The sequence below is a fragment of the Apteryx mantelli genome, chromosome 8, assembly GCF_036417845.1.
Source record: "Apteryx mantelli isolate bAptMan1 chromosome 8, bAptMan1.hap1, whole genome shotgun sequence".
Taxonomy (NCBI): domain Eukaryota; kingdom Metazoa; phylum Chordata; class Aves; order Apterygiformes; family Apterygidae; genus Apteryx; species Apteryx mantelli.
This window is the reverse complement of record NC_089985.1, coordinates 7934458-7948397: the sequence shown is the minus strand read 5'-3', so window position 1 is coordinate 7948397 and position 13940 is coordinate 7934458. Positions and strand designations below refer to the sequence as shown.

General features: G+C 41.4%; 1 protein-coding gene across 1 annotated transcript in view; it reads left to right on the top strand.

The window, feature by feature from the left end:
* PLA2G4A (phospholipase A2 group IVA) overlaps positions 1–13940 on the top strand; it is a 173011-nt gene that overhangs the window by 84217 nt on the left and 74854 nt on the right. The gene's annotated exons all lie outside the window — the stretch shown is intronic.

Below are 13940 nucleotides of genomic sequence, written 5' to 3'. Positions count from 1 at the left end.
AATGATTTTGAGGTTGGTTCTGTCACGTACCAGAGCAGGACGTACTATTTTCAGTGCAATTACACCTAGGTCATGGTATTCCCTTCTGAGCAGATGAAAGCTGGAAGGAGTTCAGAGGAGACCCAAAAATGTAAAGATAAGTGGCTGCAAGGCTGGGTTCTGAGAGGATATTAAAATAGGTAAATATACTGCATAACTTGGCTAAATGACAACTCACTGGACAGCTAACTACCCACAAACATTGGAAGGGCATATACACGAGATGAAAGAAGAGTTTCAGGTGTTTCTAAAAATAGCAGGCAAATTAATGGAGGGAAAATGTAGCCCGAGTAAAAGGAAGAGGATCCTTTAGCAGTGATGTCTCACAGGCCGTCACGTTCTCTCTCTGGAGAAGTGGTGGAAAAAGTCATATGAGCGTGTTGGACAAAGCACAAGGAACGGGTAGGAGGCACCCAGGACAGCTGGTAGGGAGAAGCAAAGCAGGCACAAACAAGAGGCAGAAGAGGGGGAGGAAGAGCAGTGTCCGGCTCTTCCCGTGCTTGGCCCACGCGTGGCTGATCCTCCGGTACCTGCGCTGGACCTGCTTCAGGACTGCAAGCCTTCTGCTGAGCTGCTTGGGCTCCTAGATCCAGGTCCGGCCTCTTTGACCATTTTATCTTAGCAACGGAGAATTCATTCAGTCCTGCTTAGACCATACATTCCCTGTCAATGACGGCAAATTTTTAGTTAGCAGCACACGCATTAATTGCGTTTTTTTCAAGTGATTGATAGCAAAGAACTAGCAGAATGCTCTGCTATTAAGACGGCCTGAATTCAAGGCTGGCCCAGGACCAGAGGAGATGCATGCCCATTTCAGAGCAAGAAATGCCTGTTATCTACACTGACACCAACTAATCCAGTAGCGATTTCAGAAATTATAATATTCCAGGTCTGTTCTTTAGAGATGTGTTACGTTCCTAATAGGCCAACAGGAAAGAAATCACAAAATTTGAGAACATAACTGGGAAGATGGAGTATGAATGGAAAAGGCTTATGGCAGACTGATTTGCTTTGGTGACCTTTACCCATTGGTAGTATTATAATAAATTCTAAGGAAATATACTTAGGAAATTGGTTGTTTGAAACAATTAATGGCCTGAATGAGCAGTTTACAGCCTGAGGCAAAGCTTAAAACCAAAGACGTAGCAAATTAATCATTAACCATAGTAATGATATGTTTTCAACAGTTTATTATAAGAAAAGCAGTGTTTTAATGTCATGTCTGAGAATTATTACTTAAGCTTTAGAAATTTCTCCTGGTGAGCCTTAATGTGTGTTTAGGATGGCTTAAACATACAGAGTGGAGGAAAGTTTTTATCTCAAAATTCTAGTGGGACGTGTGAACATAAAAATTAATTCCCCTGAGGGAAATGCAAGATCCCATAGTATTTTTAATGAATGTAGAAGGTGGCCACGTATGACCCATTTCAGACCAGCCTTTAAGCATGCAATTAAAGTGTATGCTGAAATTTCTTTGACGTCAATGGGACTTCGACAGGGCTTAAGTGATGTCTTGATTCTCTAATCAAGACAAGCTTCCCTCACCTCATACTTCTGCTTATTTAAAAGTGGGCTAAAGCAGGAATCGTTAAAGCCTAGGTGCCCTTTCATGTGTTACAAAAGCTCCTTTGACAAATAAAGGGACAATGGAATAGAAATGCCGTGACAAGTCATATTCAGAACCAGAGCTAGCTGGATTATTTATTGCAAAGTTTTATATAGCTTTTGCTCAATTTTCTACCTGAGAAGTTTGGTTTGGGCACATACAGAAATAGATTTCATTAGGGGAGAGGCAGTGGGGAAGATTTTTACGCTCATTGAATTAGACATACTCCTGCCCCATGAGAAGGGAGAGAAGAGGTAGCCAGCAAGGAAACAGAGTTTCATTCTGATAAGCCTAATGCTGGAATAAAATCTGTGTTCTTGGAATCAGATTAGAGGGAATACTTGATGTAAACTATGCTGAAGTTGCCGTCAAGTCCAGTTTGCTGTTTAGCAAGAAGACTTCTGCTTGCTAGCATTTGTGTATTGACGACGCTTGGTGAAGGCTTGTAATGATTTACATTACTTTTGTAGTTAAAAAAAAAAAAAGCAAAACAAAAGAAGAGAGGTCAGGGTTTGTGTAAACCCAGAGGTGAAGAATGCAACTGTCATTGAGGTACCTGATTTATGCTCGGTGGGGTTTTCCCTGGTATTATTTCATGAGTGCTGTTGTGCAGAACTCCACCAAATAACAGGGAGAGCAAAGGAAAGACAAATTCTGGTACCGGCCTCATGTATAAGAACCGATGGCTCGGTTCCATTTTATTTTCTGCTTCTTTACTGGTGCTAATAAATTGCATGCTTGATTTTCTTGTTACCATAATAAAATAAGTCCTCACTGGGGTCTTTACAAAAGTAGAAATATATTCTATCTACTGGTTTTCTCATATGCTTCATTTGCTTGACTCCTTCTCCAAGTAATCTGACACAAGACGATATCCTTCTGCCAGTAATGGGCTGGTTTATCTTAATGCATCATGCCACTGTCCCATATTAACAAAAATGTTGTTTGAATGTCTATCTGTGATGATTTATTCTTTAACTGTTTTACTTGGCAACTCAGCAGAGGGAATTCCTATTGTACTGATGGTAAATATGGAGCTACCTCCCTTAAGAGAATTTAATTTGGGAATTTCTGGGATTAAAAAGAAGTATATTCACTGAAGACTAAGCTGCTGCACTCATTTAATTATTAATAAAAGGGATTTTCATCTGTTGAATGATAATAACAATATCTACTAATGTATAAAGAAAATTTGTTTTGTCTGACAAATATGTGTCAATTCTTTTCTGTTAGGCAAAGATGTGCTAAGGGGCAAGTAGGAGTAAGCACGAAGCTTAAGGGTGTTTCAGAAATTGCAACACTATCCTCAGATGTATCCTCAGGCTCCATTTACTGAAATGGAGGTTTGCAGCCTGTTTCCAGGCAAGAGAACTGTTTTTCTAGTCTTCCGGAATCTGATTTTTGGTTCTCCCCTGAGGAGCTAAGAAAATAAGACTTTCAGCTGAAAGGAAGGATTATGGAGACACATATTCTCACTCTCCCAGAAGAGTGAGAGACATCTCCTGGTGTGGAGAAAGCTGCACGACAGCTGTATTAGATGAGTCGGAAGTCCACTTAGTTCATTGGCGTTGGTCAGTAGCATACACCTAAGAAAAGGGTATAGAAAAAGGACAAATATCCTTTCCTGCATTCAGCAAGCAGTGGTTTAAGTCTGTCCTGAGGCTGAGGTGCTATCCATAACAGTGCATTTAATAGTGCAGGGACATATCCTCCACGTATTTCTCTAATTTCTGAGTTCACTTAGGATTTGGACCTTTACAGTATCTTCTGGTAGTGAGCTGCACAATTTTATTGTGTGACAAAAACTACCTGATTCTAGGAGAATGTAGTTGAACAGTGTGAGACATAATGAGCGGAAAGCCTAAGGCACATCCCATCGAAGAGATTTTAATTCTCTATTGAGTTTTGATACAACAGATCTCTCCAAATCGCTGTGTCTCAACACAGAGCCTACGGCTTTGAAGTTGCAGACTGGGACCCTAGGGCAGAGAGCGTCCTCCTGCCTTGTACAGTCTTCATCGGCAGTATTAGGGGTGAGGGACTGCGGGGAGGACACCTGAATTCTGCTAACTGTTACTGATGTGCTATATAGTCTTAGACCGGGGAGTTTGCCACTCCGTGCTGCCCAGCACTCCTCCCACTACTTCTCTGTTTAGACTAGAGGAAATTATTTGGGGAAACACTTCTGCTCGCTGCGTTTTTAGAGGTCAGTCACACTGGGGCTTTAGGCTTTGGTGGAAGCCTAACAATTCGAGTAACAAGATAGCTAATAATTAAAATTACCAGAATGACAGCTCTTGGGAGGAAAGAAATATTAATTCTGTAGGCAGCAGGTCACATTCTAACCCCAGAAAATTTCAGGCTGCTTAGTCTTGAATGACAGGACGAATCACATCATGGGGCAGTGTGCCTGCAGGTTTAAATAGTTTTCACTGAGCTGGTTCCTGCTTTTGAGATTATCTCTACAAATAAAAAAATTAACTGAAAGTGTAAGAGAATGAGGAAAGGTATAGGAAAATCACCTGGAGCATATTTGTAAGTCAGAGTTGTGCCAACAAGCAAATCAAAGGACATTCCCAAGCCCAGGTTCTGAGACATGATTTATTCCTGCTATATTGTGTTGCCCACTTTTGTCTTCAGTATCATAAAACGGTGTTTCTGCATGCATCACTTGTTGGTCAGCATTTCTGTGTTGATCTCTATGGTTCATCATGTCAGATATTTCTAGGTTTTACCTCTATTTCTTAACTCCCGCTTGCAAAGTAAACTGTCAGTTTGTTATTTTGAAGAGAGTGACAGATTGCTGCTGGATGCGGTAATGTCACTAATGTTTGTTTGGTCTTCATATTTTCCAGCCATTTCTGGGACCAGATATCTTTAATCATTAGAGTACTTCCCTTGAGAAATAAATAACAGAAGTAATCATAACAATACATATAATTAGCTGCTAGTATCAATTTCATAACTAATAAGTAACAGCAACTCAAAAATTCAGCTTTCAGATACTGAGAAGTCTTCAGGTTTACTCTTATTCCTCGAGTGCCTTTATCCATTTATAACCTAAAGAAAGGATTTCATCTTCGTTTCTCAAGTCTGTATCTGTTTCTCATATCTCTGTGGAGCAGCTAGCTCCTGATTTTCTTTTTATCTCTATATTAATGCAAACAGTAGAGACCACTGGGTGATGTGTTTAAATTCCAGATGATCTATTCCTTATAGTGCAAAAGAAAACAAAACCAGGAAAGAAAGAGATACAATCGTCTCATTCTGCAACAGTAAAAATTGGTCACTTCTGCGTGTATTCTGGAGATGATTTGAGCTTAATTCTTCCCAAACTTCAAAACCTCTAGGTTGAGAGGTTGTCCAATAAGAGACTTATCCTAGATTATTAATTAGGTGCTTTATTCCAGATAGCATTTGTACATGGATGTTCAGCTATTCTAGAAGTATTTTGAAAATTCAAATTCAGACTCAGTACACTGAACCGTCTTACTTTCCTCGCAATAGGTAAAGAACTAAAGGTCCAATAGCTGTTAGTGGTAGAACAATTTCCTATTTGACTTGTTTTACAGAGTATTTCTGTGTGGTTAGGGAATGTTTTTATGTGCTTTGCTCTTGCCATAATAATATAGTAGATTTAGGACATTGGGGAATAAGGTTTCCTGACAGTCAAAGACTCCTTAATGGTATGAAGGAACTTTACTGAAATATTAGAATGTATCCAAAAAAAAAAAAGAAAACAGTCTGTCTGCTGTAGTTTTTCATGTTGGTCTTTGATGTAGGTTTTTTAAGCATAACTTAGTTTACGAACACAATGAGCCAAAGGAAGTAACGTTCAGGAGAACGGAGACAAAATAACCTGAGTAGCAGCGGGAGGCACTATTTGGAAATAGTATCCGACCAGTATAATTTCTGATACAGGGGTCAAATCTGTTCTCGTGGGCACAGCAGAGCTCAGACTGATATTAGTAAAAGGAGAAGCTGAAGAGTAATGGACATTGTGAGAAAACATTTTTGAGGTAATCAGGCTAAATTGGAAACCTGGGTTTAAGTAACAAAGACAGCATAGAAAGCTGAGGTTGAAATGTTTGTTGAAAGGGATACAGCTCAAAAACGTTTACTCTCCTTACCATGCATTTTCATTTCTTAACTGTGTGAGCAAATAGTTTCAGTACAGACAGAACAGTATTAATGTGAATAAGAAAGACATTTCTCGAGTATTTCAAATATTTAATTGAAACAGACTTTTTATCACAAAAGAGGAAAGACTTTAAACAGATACATTGAAAGTAAATTAATGCCGAAGTGAGGCTTTGTAGATTTGCTTATAGTGAGAAGTTGCACTAGAGAAAATTCTGCCTTAAATAATATTGTGAGAATCGTTTCCATCGCAAAAAAAAAAAAAAAAAAAAAAAAAAAGACATTATAACAGAATTGCACTCATTTAGGAGAGGAAATGTGCAAGTTATTCTTTAACTGAAGTGCCGCCTTTGAAGAACCTGAATGAAGTTTGCAGAAAACCAGTGACCCGTGGTGTAAATAAATAGTGTGTCAAGAGAATGATTATTATGCAGTAATTTTCAAAAGGGCAAGCAAGGTTGTCCAAATACTACATTCAGCTTTTTAACAGAAATATTTTATCTCCTGAAAAGTGTCTCTCAAATATAAACTATGCCCATGCCCTCAAAACATTATAGGTTCCTTTCCGTTTTCTTGTGACGCTCTTGTGAGTTCTTTGCAGAAAACATCATTTGTTTCCCTGAACCCTTAGCTTTCTCCAGGCGTGTACAGTCAAGAACGGCAAGTGTTAGAGCTGCTCCATGCTGCCGATGTCAGAAACTTATATCTAAAACTTCATTTTTTCTGGAATCATACAAAGTTTTTCCATATGTCTCTTCGGACACAAACATTTGCAAAAATAGAATAAGCAGTGAGTCCTGCAAATAATGCTCCCATGAATAATAGCATTTACTTTATTTGGACAACTTCCATGAAGAAAGGTTTGTCAGAGAGAAGGCTCTCTGTCATCTTCTAGACCATGACAGTAAAGGATGGGACATGATGAAGCAGCCCATGAATATCATATATTCTTGTTATTTCTGTGACAAACAGAGTGCCGTCCCTATGTGTAGTTCTGTGCTTTTCACTGCCCCAGTCTTCCAAGCTCCCGGCTATTTTCCTTTGAGTATTTTGAACTGCTTTACTGGTTAATACGGGGTCGACAAAACTTCTTGGGACTTCTGTTTTCATGCAATCTTCTGAGATCACAAAGTCTTCATTAGTTATTGACTTTTATTTTAAATTTCTGTCTGTGTCTCAATAAAAAAATTTTGAACAGATTGAAATCACAAACATAAGAGTAGCTGAAATAGCAAAATTTTGACTTACTAATTCTGATGTGAGCATCCTATCACTTGATATTGATTCAGATTTCACTGTGAGGCCAGTAGCTGGTGTAATACTGATTTTTTTAAAAATGGTTGCTGGACAGAGCTGAGACTTCAAGACCAGTGAGTTCTGACTCCTTACCAGGCAATATTAAATTATATCCATAAATATGCTATAATAATACATAATTTTTCAAGGGAAAATCATGCCTCATAAATCTGCTTTGAAGAAGTCAACCACCCTTTAGAGGAAGGTCATGCAATTTATCTGACAAACTGAGATCTTTGAAGAAGTAAAATGTCCACAGCCTTCTCATGGATTAATAACTGACTAAAAGAGAGGAGAAAAAAAGGATAGAAATAAATACTCAGTTTTCATAACTGAGTAAGGTAACCGGTGGAATCTCTCACTGGAAGCTGTGCTATTTAACATATTCATGAAAGAACGGAGGAAAAAGGGTGGATAGTAAAGGAACCAGCTTTGCTGCTAACACAGAATTACTCTGTGTGGCTACAGCTGCAGTACCTGTACACACATACAGGCCTAAATTCGGTTCTGCTGTTTGGGAAGGAGAGCTGGTCATCACTGTGGCTAGCTCAGGAGTAAGCAGAAGGCAAGTAAGAATTTAAAAATAGTTAGGTGAGGAATAGAAAACAAGCAAAACCATTGTTACTGCCTGAACACGCAGCCCGTGTTTTGAATGATGCACGTCATTCTACTCACCCGTCTTAGACAGGTTTTAGAAGACAGAAAATGTAAATGAAAGGGCAGTGACTTATGTACCCCAAGAACAAAACCATATAAACTAGGACTTTTCAGCTTGGAAACGAGATGACTGACAGAAATCTATAAACAATCAGCGATGTGGAATTGCGTACAGGAAATTACTCGCTGTTACTTACTTTCAACACAAAAATTCAGCTGCCTCCAGTAAAATGACCAAACTGTAGACAACCAAACAAGTGAAAGGAAGCAATTTTTCTATAGAGCCCAGCTGCGGAGCTTCTAGCCGCAGGAGGGTACAGAGACAGAGGGTGGTCTTTCAGGAAGATCAGACAGAAAGGACAAAAGGCATGTCCAAAGGCAGATATTAACCATTTTGGTCCTGGTGCAAGCCCTGGGGGAGAAAGTTCCTAAGCTACATATTGCTATCAGAGAAAGCAGCATGTTGCACCCTTTCTGCTTCTTACACTTTTTCCCCCACTGAAGATAAGACGCTGGGCAAGAAGGAACCTGGGAAATTACAATCTGAACAATGGATCTGTGGAATAATGAATTCCATAGCACTATGAAGTAAAATCTTGATCGAATGATTTTTTTTGTCTACATCTTCTTTTTAGAGTCTAATTTTTATTTAAACTGAGGCAGCTTTACTTAGTTCTGTAATGCAAATGGTACTCCAGGGTATACTTTAATCCTGTATTCTGCCCTGTATTCATCTCCTTTAAAATGAATGCTGTTAAGTGGTCTCACTTAAATAAAGTGATCTTAACTAAGGTCAGCCTTATTATATAATTAATCTAATTTGTTGAGAAGTCATACAATTTTCCTGTCAAGCATGTGGCAAAGAAGCTGGTAATACCATCTATGAGTTTTACATAATATAAAACTACCTTGAAATTAACTGTTGTGCAAGTACTTACACTGATCTGGTTGTTCACCAGCTGGCTCTGAGGAGCGTTCAGCTGGCCCTTTAGGTTGTACTAATTTGGGGGGAACCAAAGCGACCCCTCGCTTTATGATAGACATGCCTGTTCACCAGTTGACCCTGAGGTCAAATGTGAAGTCGAACAGATAAAATATAAATAGGGGAGGAGCGCTTCAGTCGCTGAAACATAAGTAATTAGCGCCATTTGGACAGCCGTGGCTGAGACATCCGAGTGGGCTGCCAAATCTGACTCAGGACCCACATCCTTCTGGAGCAGCAGCTGTGCATCCCAAATAGTAATAAATGACTTTGTTTAAGTGCCTATAAAATGGTAAAAACAGTAAATGCAACACATTTGCAATGTATCTTTTTATTTTACATAGTATCTTTTTTTGTTTTAGCTAGCTAGTGAGATTATAAAGAAATCCCGTAAGTTTAGCCATACTGCAGCTGCCGACTTTGGGCTCAGCTGCGCAGTACTTGACTGGGAGGGGGTTAATATGGCAGGAACAGCCTGGGTGCCTTTTGGCCACCTAATCCACGGAGATCTCGGCAATTTAGCACAGAATAGCCTGCTACAGTATCATACGCTGGGAGTGATGTAAAGCCAGAGGAAGGCACAAGCTTGTGCTCAGACCAAATTGTTGTTTTGGTACCGCTGCAGACACAGTTGTCTGCAGACAGAGTAAGTGGCAATTTGTTGAGGAGACACTGAATCATTCTCTTTTAGATAAAGACGATGATACTGGTTTGTTAGAAATTCAGAGAATGCAGCCTGACAGCTGAAGATCTTGGAAACTGAGCTTCTCTACTGATAATCAGATGCTTCTCTGAGGTTCTGACTGATAGCTAAAAATATCGAGGAGAAAAAAAGATTCTATTTTTCAGATTGTTTTTTACTTTTTTGTCTATTTTACTCTTTCAAGTTGCAATGCAAACACAGAATAGTGAATAGAAGAAGGAGATAGTGAACTGGAGCCTTCTCGAGTAATATTGGCCAGGTTTTTCCTTTGAATTCATCAATATTTACAAATGGAGAGTATCACAGGGGTCTGTACCTGTCCTGTTTAACATCTTTATCAACAACGTGAAAGAGGCAACAGAGCGCTGGTCCAGTTTGCAAATGACACCAAGCTGGGTGGACCATTTGATAGCTCGAGGGCAGGGCTGCCACCCAGAGCAACCTAGACCGGCTGGAGGAACAGGCCGACAGGAACGTTATGAAATTCAAGAAGGACCAATGCAAAGCCCTGCCCAGGAAGGAAGAGCCCCTGGGAACAGTACCAGCTGGGCACTGTTCAGCCAAGGGCCTCCAGGACGGTCGGGGGCACAGCAGGAGGACACAGACAATGGGCGTAAACAAGAGAGATTCAAACTGGATCTAAGCAGAAATGTTTTCCCCACGTGGACAGTCAAGCAATGGAAGAACTTGCCCAGAGAGGTTGTGCCATCTTCATCCCTGCAGGTTTTCAAGTCCTGAGCAACCCGGTCTGACCGCAGAGCTGACCCCACTTTGAGCAGGTTGGACAAGAGACCTCCCGAGGTCCCTGCCAGCCTGAATTATTCTGTGATCCTATCGTCCTAAGAGGTCAGACGTCATAGATATAATAGCAGACAATTACAGGGACTAACTTCTTCCTTAATATGAAGGTTTCACCCGACGTGCTCTACTTCAGGCTCTCAGAAGATATTTCAGGACCACAGCATTGCGTCTAAAACCGGCTGTTATTTTCACCCTTGGTGTTTGTTGTTTCCATAACTACCATGGGTGACTTGGCCACAACCCCAGAAAACTACCAAGTAGGTGGAAGGAGGGAGAGAAAGAAGGGGTCTTGCCAAGGAACTGGACACCTGAGCAGAATTCACTTCGAATGCGTTTTTTCCTCATTCACAGTGGAAAGTCCTCCAAAACAATTAATTGTTTTTTAAATGATGAGGGAAAATATTTTCATGTGGACGTGGGGGAGGAACTGCAGAGGGAAACGAGCTTAGAGGAAATTTCAGTTTTCTGCTGTAGCGATTTGTCTGATGAATTGTCTCAGAGGAGCAAACTCTAAACTAACACTGCATTTATTTTGCCAAATGTCAGTGATAAGAGGCATTTTGATAGCTGCTGCTAGCTGAGAATCCAGTTTTAGCTGGGGACCCAGCTAGACCATTTCGGGTTATGCAATTAATAAGCAAATGGGTGTTTTTCACTAGAAGAGATCTTAAAACTTGTTTTTTGCTTCTGTGATGTTATATACAATGGACTAAATTATTTTCACCATGGAAAGACAGATATTTTACCTTGGCATTAGCAGGTCTATCAGGTTGTGCTCTGCATGGAGGCCTTAGGAATGTGGAGTTCAGACAGTCTTCTACTGAGTAGCTGGAGTTCTTAAACCTGATCAAAGAGTGAGTCTCTTCATATATTTTGCGAAGTGTTTGTCCTTAAGAACAACTGAAAGAATATTTTGAGGTTGTGTTAAGCATCTGACAAAATAACATATTTTGTTTACTCAGTCGATTGTTTGGATTTTCTTTGTTGAGTCTTGATATGCCCAGTCTTGCTTTCCAGTGGTTTTGCCTAAAGTTTTTGTCTAAGCTTTGAAGCTTTAGAACAGTGCTCTTAAATGGCCTCTGTAATTTGTAGTAGCTTCCCTTAAAATTTGGCTTTAGAAAAGACCTTTGTCTGCTTCATACTTCACAATGCCATTTTCCACACCCTCCAATTGCCTCACCGCAGTCCGAGGCTTGTTTCCACCGCGGGCCACACCAAGGGTTGATCTGCCACAGTCTGACAGAAAAGCTAAGGAACAAGCTCGCAGGCCGAGAGCTTTGACAGAAACGCTTCGCCCCTGAGTTAGATGCAGAAATGCAGAAATGGCACGTACCGATCAGCTGAGGGCAGAGGTGATATCTTCACACTGCTGGGTACTGCAGAACGAACAGCATCAGATAGCTGTTAGTGGGTAGAAATCATCCGAGTTATAAAAAAAAAGCATACATAAAGACACATTTACATAAAAGAGAGTGAAAGGAGGTTTTTTAACTTTTTTAACCGTTTAGAGATTGGTTGACAAGGCACCATGCAAAGAGTCTTCTCCTACCAAGAGACATGAGCGTGATCTCCAGTCAGTAGTTCATGTGAAAGTCAAAAGGACCTGAATAATGACACCACAGTGGCTTTGCAGCATTTTTCTGGTTAATGTTCCCGCAAATAGGCAAGATGAGGAAATGGAGGAAGAGGCTGTCCACATCAAATAAGCGCTTTCTGAGCTGGCAGACCTAGGTTTGCTTTCTAAACATAAACTTGCCCTTCTTTGTGGCAGCATGTAGAGGACAGCACTTTCCTACCATAATGCCTTTTTTCCTTACAAGATGAGACAAAAAGCTGGGTTAAAAGCAATGGCCAGAGTTGCTCAGCTCTTGCAGTGCATCATACTAGGAGACTGGTACGATTGTGGAGAAAATGACGTTTCTGACTTGCATTGCTTTGCACTGAGGAGTGGCTTGCTTTCCTCTACGCATTTAGGAACTGTGTTAACACTGGGTGAATGCCACTTATTTACCTGTCGCTTGTGGAAGTGTGCCCTTTGGTTTTCTAGGCTTTGAGGAGGTCGTAGTTGAGTCACTTAAGACATTTTTGTCCTTTATCTTCCCTTTTTAATGACAGTATTTTTCAAAGAAATGTGTTCCTATTTTGACGTTAAGTATGTGCAAAACCCCAGCAAATTCCAGTAAATTCCATAATAAGACTTACAATTGGCTATTTGGAAAGAGCTTGACTTCAACATCAAAGAGATGAACATCAATCTTGTCTTTTGGTGCCTAAAGAAGGAGCTTTTTCGAGATGTTATGTTGCGAGAGCTAGTTACAGGAGAGCAGCAGCTGAGGCTCCAGCCTGTCAGCTTCTCCCACTGACTCACTGCGGAGTCCACAAACCCAAGTGGGAAATATTCTTTTTTGATGGTCATGATGCTGCAAATAATACTTCAATTTTAAATCCTTAAAAAAACTCAGAACAAATGTGAAAGGGAACTTTATGGTCATCTTAAACCTTCATAAGGGGCTAAAGTGATAGCATTAATAAAAATGAATGTGTCACCATTAATACCAACCACAACAGCCTTCTGCTTCCCTTCATCCCCTCCTTCCTGCTCTCCCTTCCCTTTCCAGGAAAGACCATTGCACGTACTCAAAATGTGCAACTTTTAACTTTATACAAGCCAAGAGAGGAGCCAATGGCATAGTTTGAGGAAGGCACGATGGGGACGTGGTTCAGGCTAAAACCTTTTAATAAAGCCTAAGTGTGAGGGGGCAGCATTTGCCTGACAATGGGAGATGTAGAGCAACAGTACTGATTTCCACACGCACATAGACACAGCTGCTTTGTGTTCATGAACTATACACCAGTAAAATACTGTTTTGAAAGCCGCAGGTTCTGCACTGTGGAGACTTTCTCACTGAAGTGAGGGATTTCTGTGTGGACCAAGATACAGCGCCTGGCAGATGGCCAGTTTTTTTGCACGGCGTGTGTGGCGCAGCGTAAAGCCATGTGGATATGCTAGGCTGGGCCCAAGCAGGATAGCCACGCGTGTACGGTGCTGATCCCGGGTTGATATGCCGTGTCTGAGATTGTTAGCGTAGGCTGCTGGTATAGAGTTTCTGGACCCAAGCTGCCAGTTTACCAAGCTACCAATGTCGCTCTCCCTGCATTGATGGAGGTGGGCATCATCTAATTCTGCCAGTCTGCCACCTTGAGGTCTTTTTTTCCTGACTGAGGCACATGGAAGGGAGGGTAAGCATCACACGCATTTCAGTTAATTTGAAAGGAGACTACGGCAGCCATCCTCTTTAATGGGCAGAACTGCCGTTCCCGCCTGCAGGACCTCGGAGAACTTCAGAGGCTTTTGGGGTCCCGGGAAGCCCCTCGGGCTGAGGCGCAAAGCTTGCTGCTAGGCTATGGACCAGCAAGCGCGGGTTCTTGCCTGCACGCTGGGAAGCGGTCAGGGGTCACGGCTGCTCCATGCACCGGCACAAACTCACGGCGCAAATAAGCGGGATTTGCGTACTGCTGCTGACAAGCGGCGGGCGGGCGCCTGCCGAGGCGGCAGCCTTCCCCTGCTCCTGCAGCTCGAGACGCGACGCGGTCCCCGGCGTCAGGGAACGAACGTGACGCTGGGGAACCCGCGGCGCACCTTTGCTCCAAATAAATACCCGCAGGTCGTCCCTCAGCTACTGAGGGGCACTTTTGAAAGTAACTTTACTGCAGGC